This window comes from Dasypus novemcinctus, chromosome 19, assembly GCF_030445035.2.
Source record: "Dasypus novemcinctus isolate mDasNov1 chromosome 19, mDasNov1.1.hap2, whole genome shotgun sequence".
NCBI lineage: Eukaryota > Metazoa > Chordata > Mammalia > Cingulata > Dasypodidae > Dasypus > Dasypus novemcinctus.
The window spans coordinates 1,323,954-1,338,325 of record NC_080691.1 but is presented as its reverse complement, the minus strand read 5'-3'; the positions used below and the strand labels follow the sequence as shown (position 1 = coordinate 1,338,325).

General features: G+C 35.1%; 1 pseudogene; it reads left to right on the top strand.

The window, feature by feature from the left end:
* LOC131274673 (rho-associated protein kinase 2-like) overlaps positions 1–14,000 on the top strand; it is a 64,564-nt pseudogene extending 50,564 nt beyond the window's left edge.
* Positions 14,001–14,372: the final 372 nt, after the last annotated feature.

Below are 14,372 nucleotides of genomic sequence, written 5' to 3'. Positions count from 1 at the left end.
TAGTTAGAAAAAACAGGAGTTTTGGCAGCATTTTAGAGTGTTTTCATTTTGAATTATTGCCTTTAATTATACCTTAAATTTTGTAAATTGGGATGTTATTTTTTTCCTTTCATTTCTCAGCTTGAAGAAACAGGACACTAACTCATGATGTTGCCAATCTTGCAAATGAGAAAGAAGAATTAAATAACAAATTGAAAGATGCTCAAGAGCATATGTATTATTATGTATAACTTTAGTATACCTAATGTTTTGTCAGTTGCTGTAGTTATCAATATAATTTTACATCTTTACATGTTTCAGAACTATCAAGGTTGAAAGATGAAGAGAAAAGTGCAGCAGCAATTCAAGTACAACTTGGGAAACAGTTGTTAACAGAGAGAACACTCAAAATTCAAGTACGTGTAACGGAATCTAAATACGATTTTAAATGTTTTTTAGAGATTTTTTCCTTTTTGTTTCTGGCATTACAAATTGGAAGCCTTAGTCATTGAATGTTTTGCTGTTGTGAACAAACAGACAAAGTTAACTAATTTTTCCCAGATTGGGCAAAATTAGATTTGATTAACCACTGTTTGTCGCTGTTTATGGAAGTTTTTCTTAATTTTTCTGTATATGATCACATTTCCTCCTCATTCTTTATTGTAGCTGATAATTTTTTCTACTTTTAAGAAATCAAATGATAATGACCATTTTCCGGCATCCTGGTTGAGGGTCTGTCATGTGAAAGGTTCAAGGATGATGAGTAATGAGGAAAGGCAGGCTCCTTAAGTGATACATTAAATGTTTTTTGCAGCCTTGTATGTAGGGAAGGAGATGCTTAGTAAGTGTATAACTTGCTATTGGTGAGTTGCTGGGAAACCACTGACATAAATTATTTACTTAGTTATGTTTTTAAGGCTGTGAGTAAGTTGGTTGAGATCATGAATCATAAAGAACCTGAGGAGCATGGTAGTGACACAGATGTGTGGAGAAAAGAAAAGGAGAATAGAAAGCTACATATGGAACTTAAATCTGAACGTGAAAAATGGACTCAGCAGATGATCAAGTATGAGAAAGAACTGAATGAAATGCAGGCTGTAAGAATACATTTGGACCTTATATTGAAGACTTCTTTTTAAGAAGTAGAATTATTTATCTGCCTGTGTATATTTCACTGGTTGTAGAACACTTAACAAAAATATTCCTTAATTATTTTTGAGCTAAGAAGCAAATTTGTGAGCTATATTGTATCCAGTTAACATAATTTGGCCTAATTCCTTGTAGCAAATCCCTGAGGAGAGCCAGATGCAAATAGAACTGCAGATGACTCTGGACAGTAAAGACAGTGACACTGAGCAGCTGCGCTCACAGCTCCAGGCCTTGCATGTTGGTCTGGATAGTTCCAGCGTAGGCAGTGGACCAGAGGATGCTGAGGCAGAAGATGGGTTTCCAGGTACAGATTCGTTTCAGCCTTTTGTGTATATTTTTATTAGAAGCTTTCTGTCACAAATATAAATGAATTGATGTCTTAAGCCTTGTGACTGACTTTGCCCTTGTTGGAAAATATTTGGCATTACTTTATAGGGAAACTTATTCATTGGAGTAGGGATTTAAATAATATATTAAACTTATTGTATTTGTTGATTTTGGGCAAAATATTTCATAAAAAAATACAAAAGCAAGCTCCACTTTAGTTTTTTAAAAATGAACTCATTTAATAGCTCTTTTTATTTTCTCCTAATCTCTTTCTGCATTCTTACTTCCTTTTATGTTGGGTGTTTAGTTCATATCACTCAGTCACATGCTATGGAATCCATGTCATTCACCTACCACCATTGCTCTACTTCTCTCAATATTGCCACTAAGCCTTCCAGTTCTCACTTACTTGTTGGCTCTAATTTTTACTCAGAAGAATCCTTGCCTTACTTACCCATTTCATCGGAATCTAGTGGTACAGGTGACATCCCGAAAATCCTTTTACCTTTGGGGTTTTTCCCACTCCCTAATTTCAGTCCTTTTGAAAAAAACTTTATAACATTAATATTCACTAACTCTAACAACTTGCTTAGTTAAAATTAACTCTTGCATGAAAAAAAGCATTTGTTTTCAAGGTATTTTCACACTGGATTGCCAATATAATTGTTAGATTATTTTATTTTGCCAATTTACAAGAAATGGAGCAGAGCCTTATAGTTTTTAGAGCTTATGATTTTCAACCAAGAAGAAATTCTTCCTGAAGTTTCATATCAAAAGTGACAGTTCAGAAAAAGCTCCTAGAGCATGTGTTTTAGCATTTCATTGAACTTATGTAGTCAGTCTTATAAAGGAATACCAGACAATTTGGCCTGATCCTTTCCTGAAAGGGCTTATAGTTTAAATGAAAAAGCCGAATAGAAAACACATGAAATTATTTTGTTTAATACAAAAGTAGTACAAGAACAGGAACAAAAAAGCTTTAATATAAATTCTGGAAATTTGTCTAATCAGTTAAGGCAAAGTAAAAGTAGGCCCTTATTAACTGAAATCAGAGTAAAATAGAGTTATTTACTGTTGTCATCACAACTTCGATGAGCATATTTCATATATTTCCTGCATTTCAAAATAATCAGAATACAATATAAGACACAAAGTTATTAAAATTGAAGTTGTTTTAGATCTTAGTGATAAAGTTATTCAGTCTCTGTCCTGTCGCTAGAGGTCCTTCAGTCCCTTGAATGGGTGAGCTCCTGTCTTAACGGTGCTGGACCATAGAGGCTGTGTTGTCTGTGAGGACAGTCTTTGGGTTAAAAGCCATCAGGACAGCTTGCACCATCCTGTCTGGAACGCTGCTGAGGAAAGATGCTATCGGCTCTGGCATCAGAGGGGCATCACTGTGTGCCCTTTCAAGGCTTCAGCTTTCTCACCCAAATTAGAAGTTAATTCCTGGGCTATGGTGTCATTGTAAGGATCAAGGAGAATTTAGGGAAAGCATCCAGCACAGTTCAGACACAGAGTACATGTGAAATAAGTGATAGCCTTTTACTGTTAGAATAACTTCTCTAAGTGCTTATTTCACATACTTATTTCATTAAAAGATACTGAGCAAATGCTGTTAAATTCCAGTGTTGCATTCAGTTTTCTTTCAACAAGAATTTTAATTTTCTTAGAACTTAGAAATCTTTTGATCATATTACTACCTTTTAACCAAATTTGATCTATAAATTAAACAATTTTATTTCATTTTATTATAGCCACTTTAAAGGTCCGTTTTACCTACACAGTTTCTCATTTAAAATATTTACTCCTCAAGAAGATGTGCCAGGGAAGCAGACTTGGCTCAGTGGTTAGGGCGTCCATCTACCACATGGGAGGTCCGCGGTTCAAACCCTGGGCCTCCTTGACCCGTGTGGAGCTGGCCCACATGCGGTTGCTGATGCTTGCAAGGAGTGCCTTGCCATGCAGGGGTGTCCCTGCATGGGGTGCCCCAGCGCAGGGAGTGTGCCCTGTAGGGAGAGCCGCCCAATGCAAAAGAAAGTTCAGCCTGCCCAGGAATGGCGCCGCACACACAAAGAGCTGACACAGAAGATGATGCAACCAAGGGAGACACAGATTCCCATGCCGCTGACAAGAACAGAAGCAGACAAAGAAGAACACGCAGCAAATGGACACAGAGAGCAGACAACAGGGGGGTGGGGAAGGAGAGAGAAATAAATTAAAAAAATAAATCTTTAAAAAAAGAAAGATGTGCCAAAAAAAACCCCACAAAAAACAGAAGGTGTGCATTATGTCTATATTAGGCCTTTTTCCAATGGAAGAAAATAAAGGATTCTAATGCAAGTGTACTGGTGAGAATAGAGAGTTTGCTTTCTTTGTAACTTTTCTGCTGAACTTTGCAAATGCATGATTTTACTTAATGGGATATTTGGCATCATAAAACTATAGAGTTTTCCCAAAGTGGCATAGCCTGGATTTTGTTTTGCATTGTGTAACTTGCTTATACTGATCCTGTATTATTGGATACTAGATGGTGTACAAAGATAAATTCTGAAGGGCGTATTTGATTTGTTTTGTTACTTTTAGATTAAAATTTTATTATCTTCCTCATTATCCAAGAAGAATTGTTATTATTTTTCCTATTCTGCTTATTTACAGAATCAAGATTAGAAGGATGGCTTTCACTGCCTTTGCAGAACAACACAGAAATTTGGGTGGGCTAGAAAGATAATTAGTACTTTTCAAAATGGTTCTTTTATCCCCCTTTTGGTTTTGCTACAACCATTTCACTTTTTTAGTTGATAATCTATGTAATTAAAACTTCCAAACATATAAAACTTGTTTACACTTTCTGATTTGGAATGATGTGATTTAATTTTATTTGTAAATCTTTTTAATCATTAATATTTTGGTAATAATAAAACCAGTTTTAGTATTAGGAAAATATAAGCCTATTGACCTTAGTGTTTACTATTTCAGTGAGAAAACAACTCTAATATTATAGAAATGCCCCATTTATTCCTTTTCTTCTGTTACTGTGATTATTGATGTTATTATGTTTATTTTCTGATACGGTTACTAATGCTGTAGAATCTCAAAGCTAAACCAGTCCAAAAAGTGTTCGGCTTCATTCCCCTCCACTTGCTTATTTAAAATATCTATAAAGTTTATTATTTCTTTAATAAAAGATTTTTCTGAAGATACTTTAAGTACATTCTAGTTATTTTCAGTATTTTATGTCATTTTTATGGCTAATATAGAATGTAATTTTCAAGGAAAAATAAATAATGTATGTAATTACTTTAATCATGCTTGATTCCTTCCTTCCCTCTTTTTAACAGTATGTGATTGTAAGCAGTGAGAAGATTCTTTTCTATGACAGTGAACACGATAAAGAACATTCTAACCCATACATGGTTTTAGATATAGAGTAAGTGCTTTTATTAGAATGTTTAGAAACTCCATCTAATCTTATCTCTTAAAATATGGTAAGAGGGTAATGTGACTTTTTCTGTCCAGTTATTGCAGTGTAAGATTAGCTAAAACATCTCTATTTCATGGGTCTTCAGTATGTTGTTTTCAAATAACTTTATGACTTACTAAGAATTTTAAGAAATTTTTAAGAATTTCTCAGAATCTCAAGGAATGATTAAATTAATAGAACAAGATACCCTATGAGCATTTAACATGAGTTACAATAGTCAATTTTAACTTCTGATACAAGTATAGGACAACCAATGTAATTTGATCTTTTGGTAATATTTTACCCCTTTATTAAAAATCTTTTATTTTATTAAAAATCTTTCATAGCAAGTTATTTCATGTTCAACCAGTTACACAGACAGATGTATATAGAGCGGATGCTAAAGAAATTCCAAGGATATTCCAGGTAAACATAGTTTTTGTTTGCTTGTCTGTTTTGTATTTGTGGTTTTATGTTGGGTTTTGGATGTTTTGTTTTTTCACTTTTAGAGGTTCTCATATGGCATGACAGAAATCTTTATTCTTCAGTCCTCTTCACATTTTCTTTCTGTTTTAGTCATGTTTAAACATGGTTCATTCTTTTGTAACTTTCTTGCTTATTTTGTTTTCTCTCTCCTTTTTTACTTGTTAAAGCCTGTAAACTGTTTATATCATGTTTCTAGTATTTGGCTATCCTTTTGTCCAAGGTTGGTTATGTTTTCTTAAAAAAAACAAACAAACAAAACTTCTGTTTTTGGTTTTATGCTTAACTCTTTAGAAAGTTAAAAATGTCACTTCTAAATTTAAATTTATGTACCTGATTGCCCTTTTACTTCCAATTGAAAGTGAAGTCAAATTCTTCTCTTTACTACTTCATTATTTCAGATTAGTCAAACCAACAATTAGCTGTTGAGTTCCTTCTCTTTTTTGTTATTTTTAAAGAAGTTTTAGATTACACAGAAAAGTTACATCAGAAATATAGGGGAGGGAAGTGGATGTGGCTCAACTGATAGAGTGTCTGCCTACCATATAGGAGGTCTAGGGTTTGAACCCAGGGCCTCCTGGCCTGTGTGGTGAGCTGGCCCACATGCAAGGAGTGCTAAGCCATGCACAGTGTCCCCCGCATAGGGGTACTCCATGTGCATGTAGTGCACCCTGCAAAGAGAGCTGCCCAGCGTGAAAAAAGCACAGACTGCCCAAGAGTGGTGCCACACACACGGAAAGCTGACACAGCAGGAAGATACAACAAAAAAGAGACACAGATTCCTGTGCCACCTGATGAGAATGCAAGCAGACACAGAAGAACAGACAGCAAATGGACACAAGAGAGCAGACAAAGAGGGGGGAGGGGAGAGATATAAAAAAATATTTCTATGGGGGGGCAGGCTCAAGTGGTTGAGTACCTGCTTCCCACATAGAAGGCCCCGGGTTCCGTTCCCAGTGCCTCCTAAAAGCGTTAAAGCAAACAACAACCAAACAAATGAGAAAACCAACTCAGGGGAGTCAATGTGGTTCAGTGGTTGAGTGCCAGCTTCCCCCTTACAAGGTCCAAGTTTCAATCCTTGGAGCCAGTACCTTAAAATGATATATGGGATTCCCATATACTCTACTACCTCCCACAATTTTCCCCATTATCAGCATCTTTAGTGTGGTACATTTATTACAATTGACGAACAAATATTGAAGCATTGCTACTAGCCATGGCCTGTAGTTCACATTATATGGTTTACACTGTGTACTGTACAAATTTTAAATTAAGATTTATTTATTTCTTAACACCTCCCTCGTTGTTGCACTCGCCGCCTGCTCTCTGTGTTTGTTCATTGTGTGCTCTCTGTGTCTGCTCATCTTCTTTTTATTAGGAGACACCGGGAACTGAACTGGGGACCTCCCATGTGGAGTCAAGTGTAAATTCACCTTTTACTGGTCTATTTTAATAATGTTGCAAAAACATTGTAAGATATTATAAAGTAAATGAGGAGCCAATATTCGGACAGGATTTATTCTTTTCAAATATGACCCAAAGCGACTAATAACTTTTTTCACATATGTGCTTGATTAGGCATTTCTTCTCATTGAATAAGTTAATTTTATTATTATCAAAATTGTTAATACATTAAAAAATAACTTATGTTTGTTAATCATTCTTCGTATTTTTAGATTCTGTATGCCAAAGAAGGAGAAAGTAAGAAGGAACAAGAATTTCCAGTGGCGCCAGTGGGAGAAAAATCTAATATTTGCCACAATGGACATGAATTTATTCCTACACTTTATCGATTCCCAACTAACTGTGAGGCATGTATGAAGCCACTGTGGCATATGTTTAAACCACCTCCTGCTTTAGAGTGCCATCGCTGCCATATTAAATGTCATAAAGATCACCTGGACAAAAAAGAGGAGATTATAGCACCTTGCAAAGGTAAATAGTAAACTGCTTCTTCAACCAATATTATTTATGTTCTGATCACTTTTGCATATTAATTTTTTTCCAAATATTTCTTCATAGTGTATTATGATATTTCAATGGCAAAGAATCTATTGTTATTAGCAAATTCTACAGAAGAGCAGCAAAAGTGGGTTAGTCAATTGGTGAAAAAGATACCTAAAAAGCCTCCAGCCCCAGACCCTTCTGCATGGTCATCTCCTAGAATCTTCAGTGAAGATACAACAAAACCAGTCTGTTAGGTGGCCAAGTTGACAGCTTGTTCCAAACAAACCAAGGTAATAAATTACAACTTGGTAAAAATTAAATTTATTTCATATATTTTGCTTTGCTTTTTATATTCAAACTACAAATTTTCCTCATCATGGTATTCCATTGTCTGATACTTTAATGGACCATGGAATACCAAATGTTTGAAACTATTTTAGTATGCATGCCTTATTCATTGATTTGGATGAATGTAATATAGACTTATTTACTAAATCACACAGATATATTAAATGCAACCAAATATATATAAAGGGTTTTGTTATTTTTATGTATGTAGTTTTAATATTTTAGGATTCTGTAAATATGTTTGCTAATTTAGTAGATAATAGATTAACACTGCACATAAACCTTTTAAGTGTCTGGTATATAAGTTGCAGAGTTGCATTTAATATTGTAAAATTTTATTTTTGATGGCTTGCGAGGCAGAATTAAAATCTTGTCTTAATTGAAATCTGCAAGTTTAAAAAAGTAACTTGTTTCTCCTTTAAAGCAATGTAGACCAACTTTACAAATGCAAATAGGAATAGGTTAAATGAAAATACATTATAATTGAGATGGGTGTTAGAGATATGCTATAAAGACAGAGGTGATTATTATGCAACTTACTAGGTAATTTTTAAACCTGATTTTAAAAAAACACATTTTGATAGGGCCATTTTTATATGGCTACATTAAACAATTTAATTAAATTATCTTGGGTCAGAATAACCATTTCTTTGCTTACTAGCTTACTACAGCATTTGGTCCATAAGCATTGATAATTATTGAAATGAGCATGAGGATTTGGTTAGCTAAAGATGAAAGAATGTACCTAGATCAGCAGTTTCCTCTAATTTCAGCTGTCCTTTTTGTTCCCTCACACAGGACCTTCAGTATATGCATTATGATGGGCATTGGCTGTATTATCAGAAATCTTACTCTAACACAAACATCTTATATAAAACTTTCTTGAAACTAATATCTCAAGGAAATAATTTAGAATGTCAAGGGTAGAATGGTGTTTCAGCAGTGAAAATGTTGAATATTTTGTGTGAGGTATGATAAAACTAAATATTATAAAATTAGTAATAAACAATAGCAATTAAGCTGAAGGAACTCAAAGATCAGGAACACTGAAGGCCATCATCCCATGTGCCTTAAACAAAACCTTAAAAATTTTTTTGAAGTTCTATTATTAATATTGTGAAACTATTAATGCAAAAATGCTTTTATTATCTTACATTATATAGTGCTTTTAAGATTCCAAAATGTTTTCCTATATATTCTCTTCTCTCATTTAACTTCCCATGTATTCCCTCATTTGGTCTTTAAAATAGTCCTGTGAGGTGGAAAAGGTATTGTTACTTTTCTTTTGGATTGAGTCTCTAGAGTGTACATAATTTGCTTAGATCTAAGACAAAAACAGCTCCGGCCTTTTATATATTTTTTCCTTTGTGTTATTTGTTTTATACTTAATGATTTTATTATATATTATAGCACATAGAATCAGATCAATTTTCAGATCAAGTGAGGCATGCTTTCAATGTTACATACAACCTGTTTTTATGGTCACTAACTTATGAATATTTTCCTTCTCCTTTTCACTGCCCCCCCCCCAAAAAAAATCAGCATTACAGTCATATGAAAGCACATTTGCTTTCGATTTTTTTCCCTAGTTCTGCGCCTGCCATTTGTAATGGGTCTATACATTTTGCCATAGCAACATTCAGTTAATAGGGATTTCTTTCTCACAACTATGCATGTAGATAAAGCTAATATCAAAACCAACTGTAAAATGTATAGGCTATTCTTAAGAAACTTTTCATCTAATATACTCTTTGAAATTTTAAAAGTAAAGATGAGCACATTTGATAAAATAGCTTCAGATTTTATTATATCTTTGCACATTATTTCCATTGTTTTTAACATCTGAGTCTCCATTGCTTCATGAAATGATTAAATTGTATTTGTGTCTGTCATGAGCCAAACCTACAGTTTGCATTCCATTTTGGTTGTTACATTGTCAGATAGCATGGACAAACTGGAAGTTATTCAGAAGGGAATGGGTTCGGTGGCAGTGGGAAATCTGAAGGTGCCATACGGTTAGCAGATGAAGAAATGAAGGCTATTTACTCTTCTGAAGAAATTATATGGAAGGATCATAAAGAGCAGTAAATATTTCAAGAACTGTTACTTAGAAGATGTATTAGAACAAGAACCAATGAGAGAGGCACATTTTCACCTCAATAAGGGAAAACTGTCAGGCAATCAGAGATTTTCAAAATTGGGAGAATGGCTGACTCTGAAGTGGTGTGTTACTGTCACTACAGGCGTTTACACGATTAAGATTACTGCTTGGCAAGAGTGTCACGGGGCAGCTGCTCTCAGTCTTCCCGGCGTGCACAAGCACACTGAGTGGCTGGGACTGGGTGCTTGGCATCAGCGTTCTAATTCACAGCATCTCCTGTATACAGGCAGACAGGGCGATAAAAGGATCACCCAAGAAAATCAGGAAAAGAATTTAAAGTTGAAAAATTAAAGTTCTAGTATTATTAGACCTAGAGATCTAGTGCTTCTTTTGTGTTTATTTAGTATTAGTCTTAGGGAAGCAGATGTAGCTCAGTAGTTGAGCAAGGTCCTGGGTTCAGTCCCTGGTACTTCCTAAAAACAAACCAAAATGAAAAACAAGTGCCTAATATTAGCCTTAGCACTGGTCATTCTAGCTTAAATTGACCTCATTTGTGTGGTGTCTTTCTTAAAAACAAATATTTGGCTTTGTTTGCCTTTGTTAGACATAAGCAAATATATACACACACATATACAAATATATACACATATGCACTGAAAAATACACTCATAAATATTCACCTAATTTTTTTTTTAACTTTTCCTTGGTTTCTTTGTTAACAACTCTGTGTTATTGCATTTTTTCCTTTGGGTTCTTTGGCATTCCAGGTTCTGATTCTCCCTTTAAGTCTCTTTGTAATTCTTCCATTCTTCTAAATTAGTAGTGTTTTACAATAGATAAGTGTTAGCTATTATTATTATTAAACTAAGTAGCATTTTTAGTGTCTATTATATGCCAGGCACTCTTCTGAGATGTTTACTTACAACCATCTGATCAAGTAAGAATATAATAATGCCTTCATTAGAACTAGAACATACAAAGGTTCAATGTGCCCATGTTTTACCCAGCTACTAAGCACAAATTTGGATTCAGTTGGTCTAGTTTCAGAGTCTGTACTCTTAACTGAAACACTCCATTGTCTCACAGTGCTATTAGTAGAAATTAATTGCAATTTTAAAAATGCCATGTATAGAAATGCTATTGCTATCCTAGATGAATGTTTTCTTGGTAATTTTGAATTAAAATTAAAATACTATGCTGGGAAATTAGAAAATTTGTGAATAAAATCCTAAACTTTTGATGAAGACTGTTGGAGAGAGTATAAGTAACAAGATATTAATCTGAACTAAGGCATTTCTCTTTAAATATTTTTCTCCTGAAGATTTTTTTTTAAAGATTTATATAATTATTTATTTAATTCCCCCCTTCCCCGGTTGTCTGTTCTCTGTGTCTATTTGCTGCGTCTTGTTTCTTTGTCCGCTTCTGTTGTTGTTAGTGGCACGGGAAGTGTGGGCAGCGCCATTCCTGGGCAGGCTGCACTTTCTTTCGCTGGGCGGCTCTCCTTACAGGGCGTACTCCTTGCGCGTGGGGCTCCCCTACGCGGGGGACACCCCTGCGTGGCAGGGCACTGCTTGCGCGCATCAGCACTGCGCAAGGGCCAGCTCCACACAGGTCAAGGAGGCCCGGGGTTTGAACTGCGGACCTCCCATGTGGTAGACGGACGCCCTAACCACTGGGCCAAGTCCGTTTCCCTGAAGATTTTTTTTTTAAATGCAACATTTAAGTCTTGCAGGGTGAAGCAAAAATGCAGAAAGTTCTCATTTATCTAGTTTTATGAAACAAAATATTCTCACAGTTAAAATTTACGGATTAATGTGAGGACCTATTAAAGCATTATTTTATATAACATTAGGGAAGCCTTTTTTTTTTTCTCCAAAAGCAGTACTTTTTTTTTTTTTTGGAGGTGTTGGGGATTGAACCCATGGCCTCATATGTGCAAAGTAGGTGCTCAACCACTTAGCTACACCTGCCACCCAAAAGCAGTACATTTTTTTAATGCTATACATTAGTTCCTTTTTATTTCTAAATATATTAGAAAGTTAGATTATTGAGAAAAATAGTCACTTTTCAAATGCTAAAAAAATAAATCCACAAATGAAGCCAAAGAAAGCAGGTGAATATGTGTCTGGTTTTGGATTAGATAGTGACTTTCAAAGAAGAAAAGAAAGAAAAGAAACCAAGACAAAAATTGGTAGATTGTCTACCTGAAAATTAGAACCTTTTGAGTCTGCCTGAGGACATTAAGAATGGTCTAAAAAATGTAGGATCAGATAGATAGCTTAGGTGGATGCAAAGCTAGAATGATACTGCAAATGTGACAAAATATTAAAAATTGATATGTGGGTGGAAGTACATTGGAATTTTCTGTATGGCTTTATAATATTTTGCAACTGTCCTGTAAGGTTGAAATTATTTCAAAAAACTTTGAGTGAAAAAAAAAAAAAAAAAGAGAAGGAGAAAAAAGGGATCAGTAGTTTTCCAGGCAAAAGAAATAAAAGACAATTCAAAACAGAACGTCATGTGCAGAGGTACTAATATCTCAGAGTTACTGATGGATTTGCAATGCTCTGATAGGTTGGGTGGGGAGAGGGAAGCTACTGAAATAATAGGAGATGACGTGGAGAGAGCTTTGACCTAGACCGAAAAGGGCCATGTGCTCTCTGCTAAGGAGTTTTTATTTTGTTCTAGAAATAAACAACTTTTAGCAAGGGATTGGTATGTCCAGACTTAATGAGATCCTGAACTCAATACTGGCAGTGAAAATGGAGAGAAGAAACCAGGTTTTGGAAAGATTTCCTAAATTGAAATGACCAGAATTAGGTGCCTGATTGGACAGGGATGAGGAAGAGGTTTTAAGGGGAGTCTTGGCATACATTTCACTAATAGTCTAGTGAATCAAATTTTAAATTGGAAATTGTGACATAAGCACACGTTTCAAAGGTTCTAAAAGGTATGAAGTGGCAGGTTTTTATGAAAGTATGCTAAAATTGGTATTTGTATATTCGGGAAGGGCTTCTAATACCGACCTACCTATCTCCCAAGCAGCAGAGCTGAAATGCCGCTAGTGAGTGTGTATTACTAGGCTGTGATCAGTGTGAAGTGAGTGAATGAGCATGTCTGTGTGTTTCCTCAGCTGTCGCTCTGCATCCATCGCATTTTTGAAACAGAGCAATTAAAATTGGCTTTTAAATCAGAATAATCATATCAGCTAGATCTTGTCAGCATTTCTCTAAACAGCCAGCTGCCTCAGAATTAACTCCGGTGCTTTTGTGTAAAAATGCAGATATTGGGTCCTTACTTTAGTCCAATTATATCAGACCCTCTTGGGGTGGCACCTGGGAATGTGCATTATTAATGGCACTGGGTGAATTACATGCACTGAAGTGTAAGAACCACCGAAGTGGTGACCGCAGGGAAGGCTTTGGGACTAGCCGAATCGTTGACACAACTGGAGTCATGAATGCCACAATTGCAGACATTGAAAAGTTACTCCTATTTTCAAAATAAAGATGATTGCAATATTACAGTTCAGGTTTTGCATTGGAAAGAAAAGACCCCAGAATCCTGTTCTAAGGGTGGTTTATTGAGCCAAGATGATGTGCTAATGCTGCTTAAATACGTGTGGTTTTTCATGGGGAGCATAAGTGCTGGTGCCCCTTTAGGTAGGTCGGGTCCTGTCAGAATTGAGAAAGCTGCTTTCTTATTATATAATCTCCCCTTTTCATTCTTGAAAGATGTGAGCTGACGTTCTGGACACTTGTGAAGGGAATGTCGACAGATGCTGAGCTTTCATAGTTCTCACATCAAATTGGCATCAGTTTGGCTAGATCCTTATGCGGGGAGTGAGGGGAGCAGTGTGTGTCTTATTACCCCCTAATAATACCTGTTTTTAGCATACTGGTATTCTGGAAAATTTAACTGGTCAACAAGATCATATGCATTTACCTCTAAAGGGAAAGAAGGTTTCCCTGTGTTTCTTTCTTAATTTTATTATTATTGTTATCAGTGACGGGTAAGTTAAACTGCTTACAACACATTCAAAGTATGATTTCTAGATAATAGCATTAAACTAGTTTTTGAAAAGTGTTAGCATATATAAATTTGCAAACTTCCTATTGCAGATTGCTTGATTTGGCCTTTAAAGACTGGGATTGGTCATTTGATGTTGATGGCGCTGATGATAATGGCGACGTGTTTAATTTCTGAAGAAATAAATTGGGTGAATCAAAAAATGGAAAATGAATTATTTCAATATTTTTAAGTAGTGCATCTGGTTTGCACTTGGGCTTTCATTACTTTTGACTAGTTTTGAAATTTTATTAAGTTTTTTTATAGTGTATGTGAAAAAAAAGTAGTGTACAGAAAAGTTTCTAACTGAAATTCCCATGTTAAGTATGAAAGTGAACTGTGCTATGTTCAGATTCTTTACTGGCTATAAATTTTCAATATCCTTTGAAATACAATTTTTTTTTTATCTTAAGAAGGAAACATGTAGAAATAAAAGGATCTAATTCTGGTATTTTCTATTGATTCCAAAGCAGCCATATTCAGAAGAGAAATAAAATTCTCAATATTTTC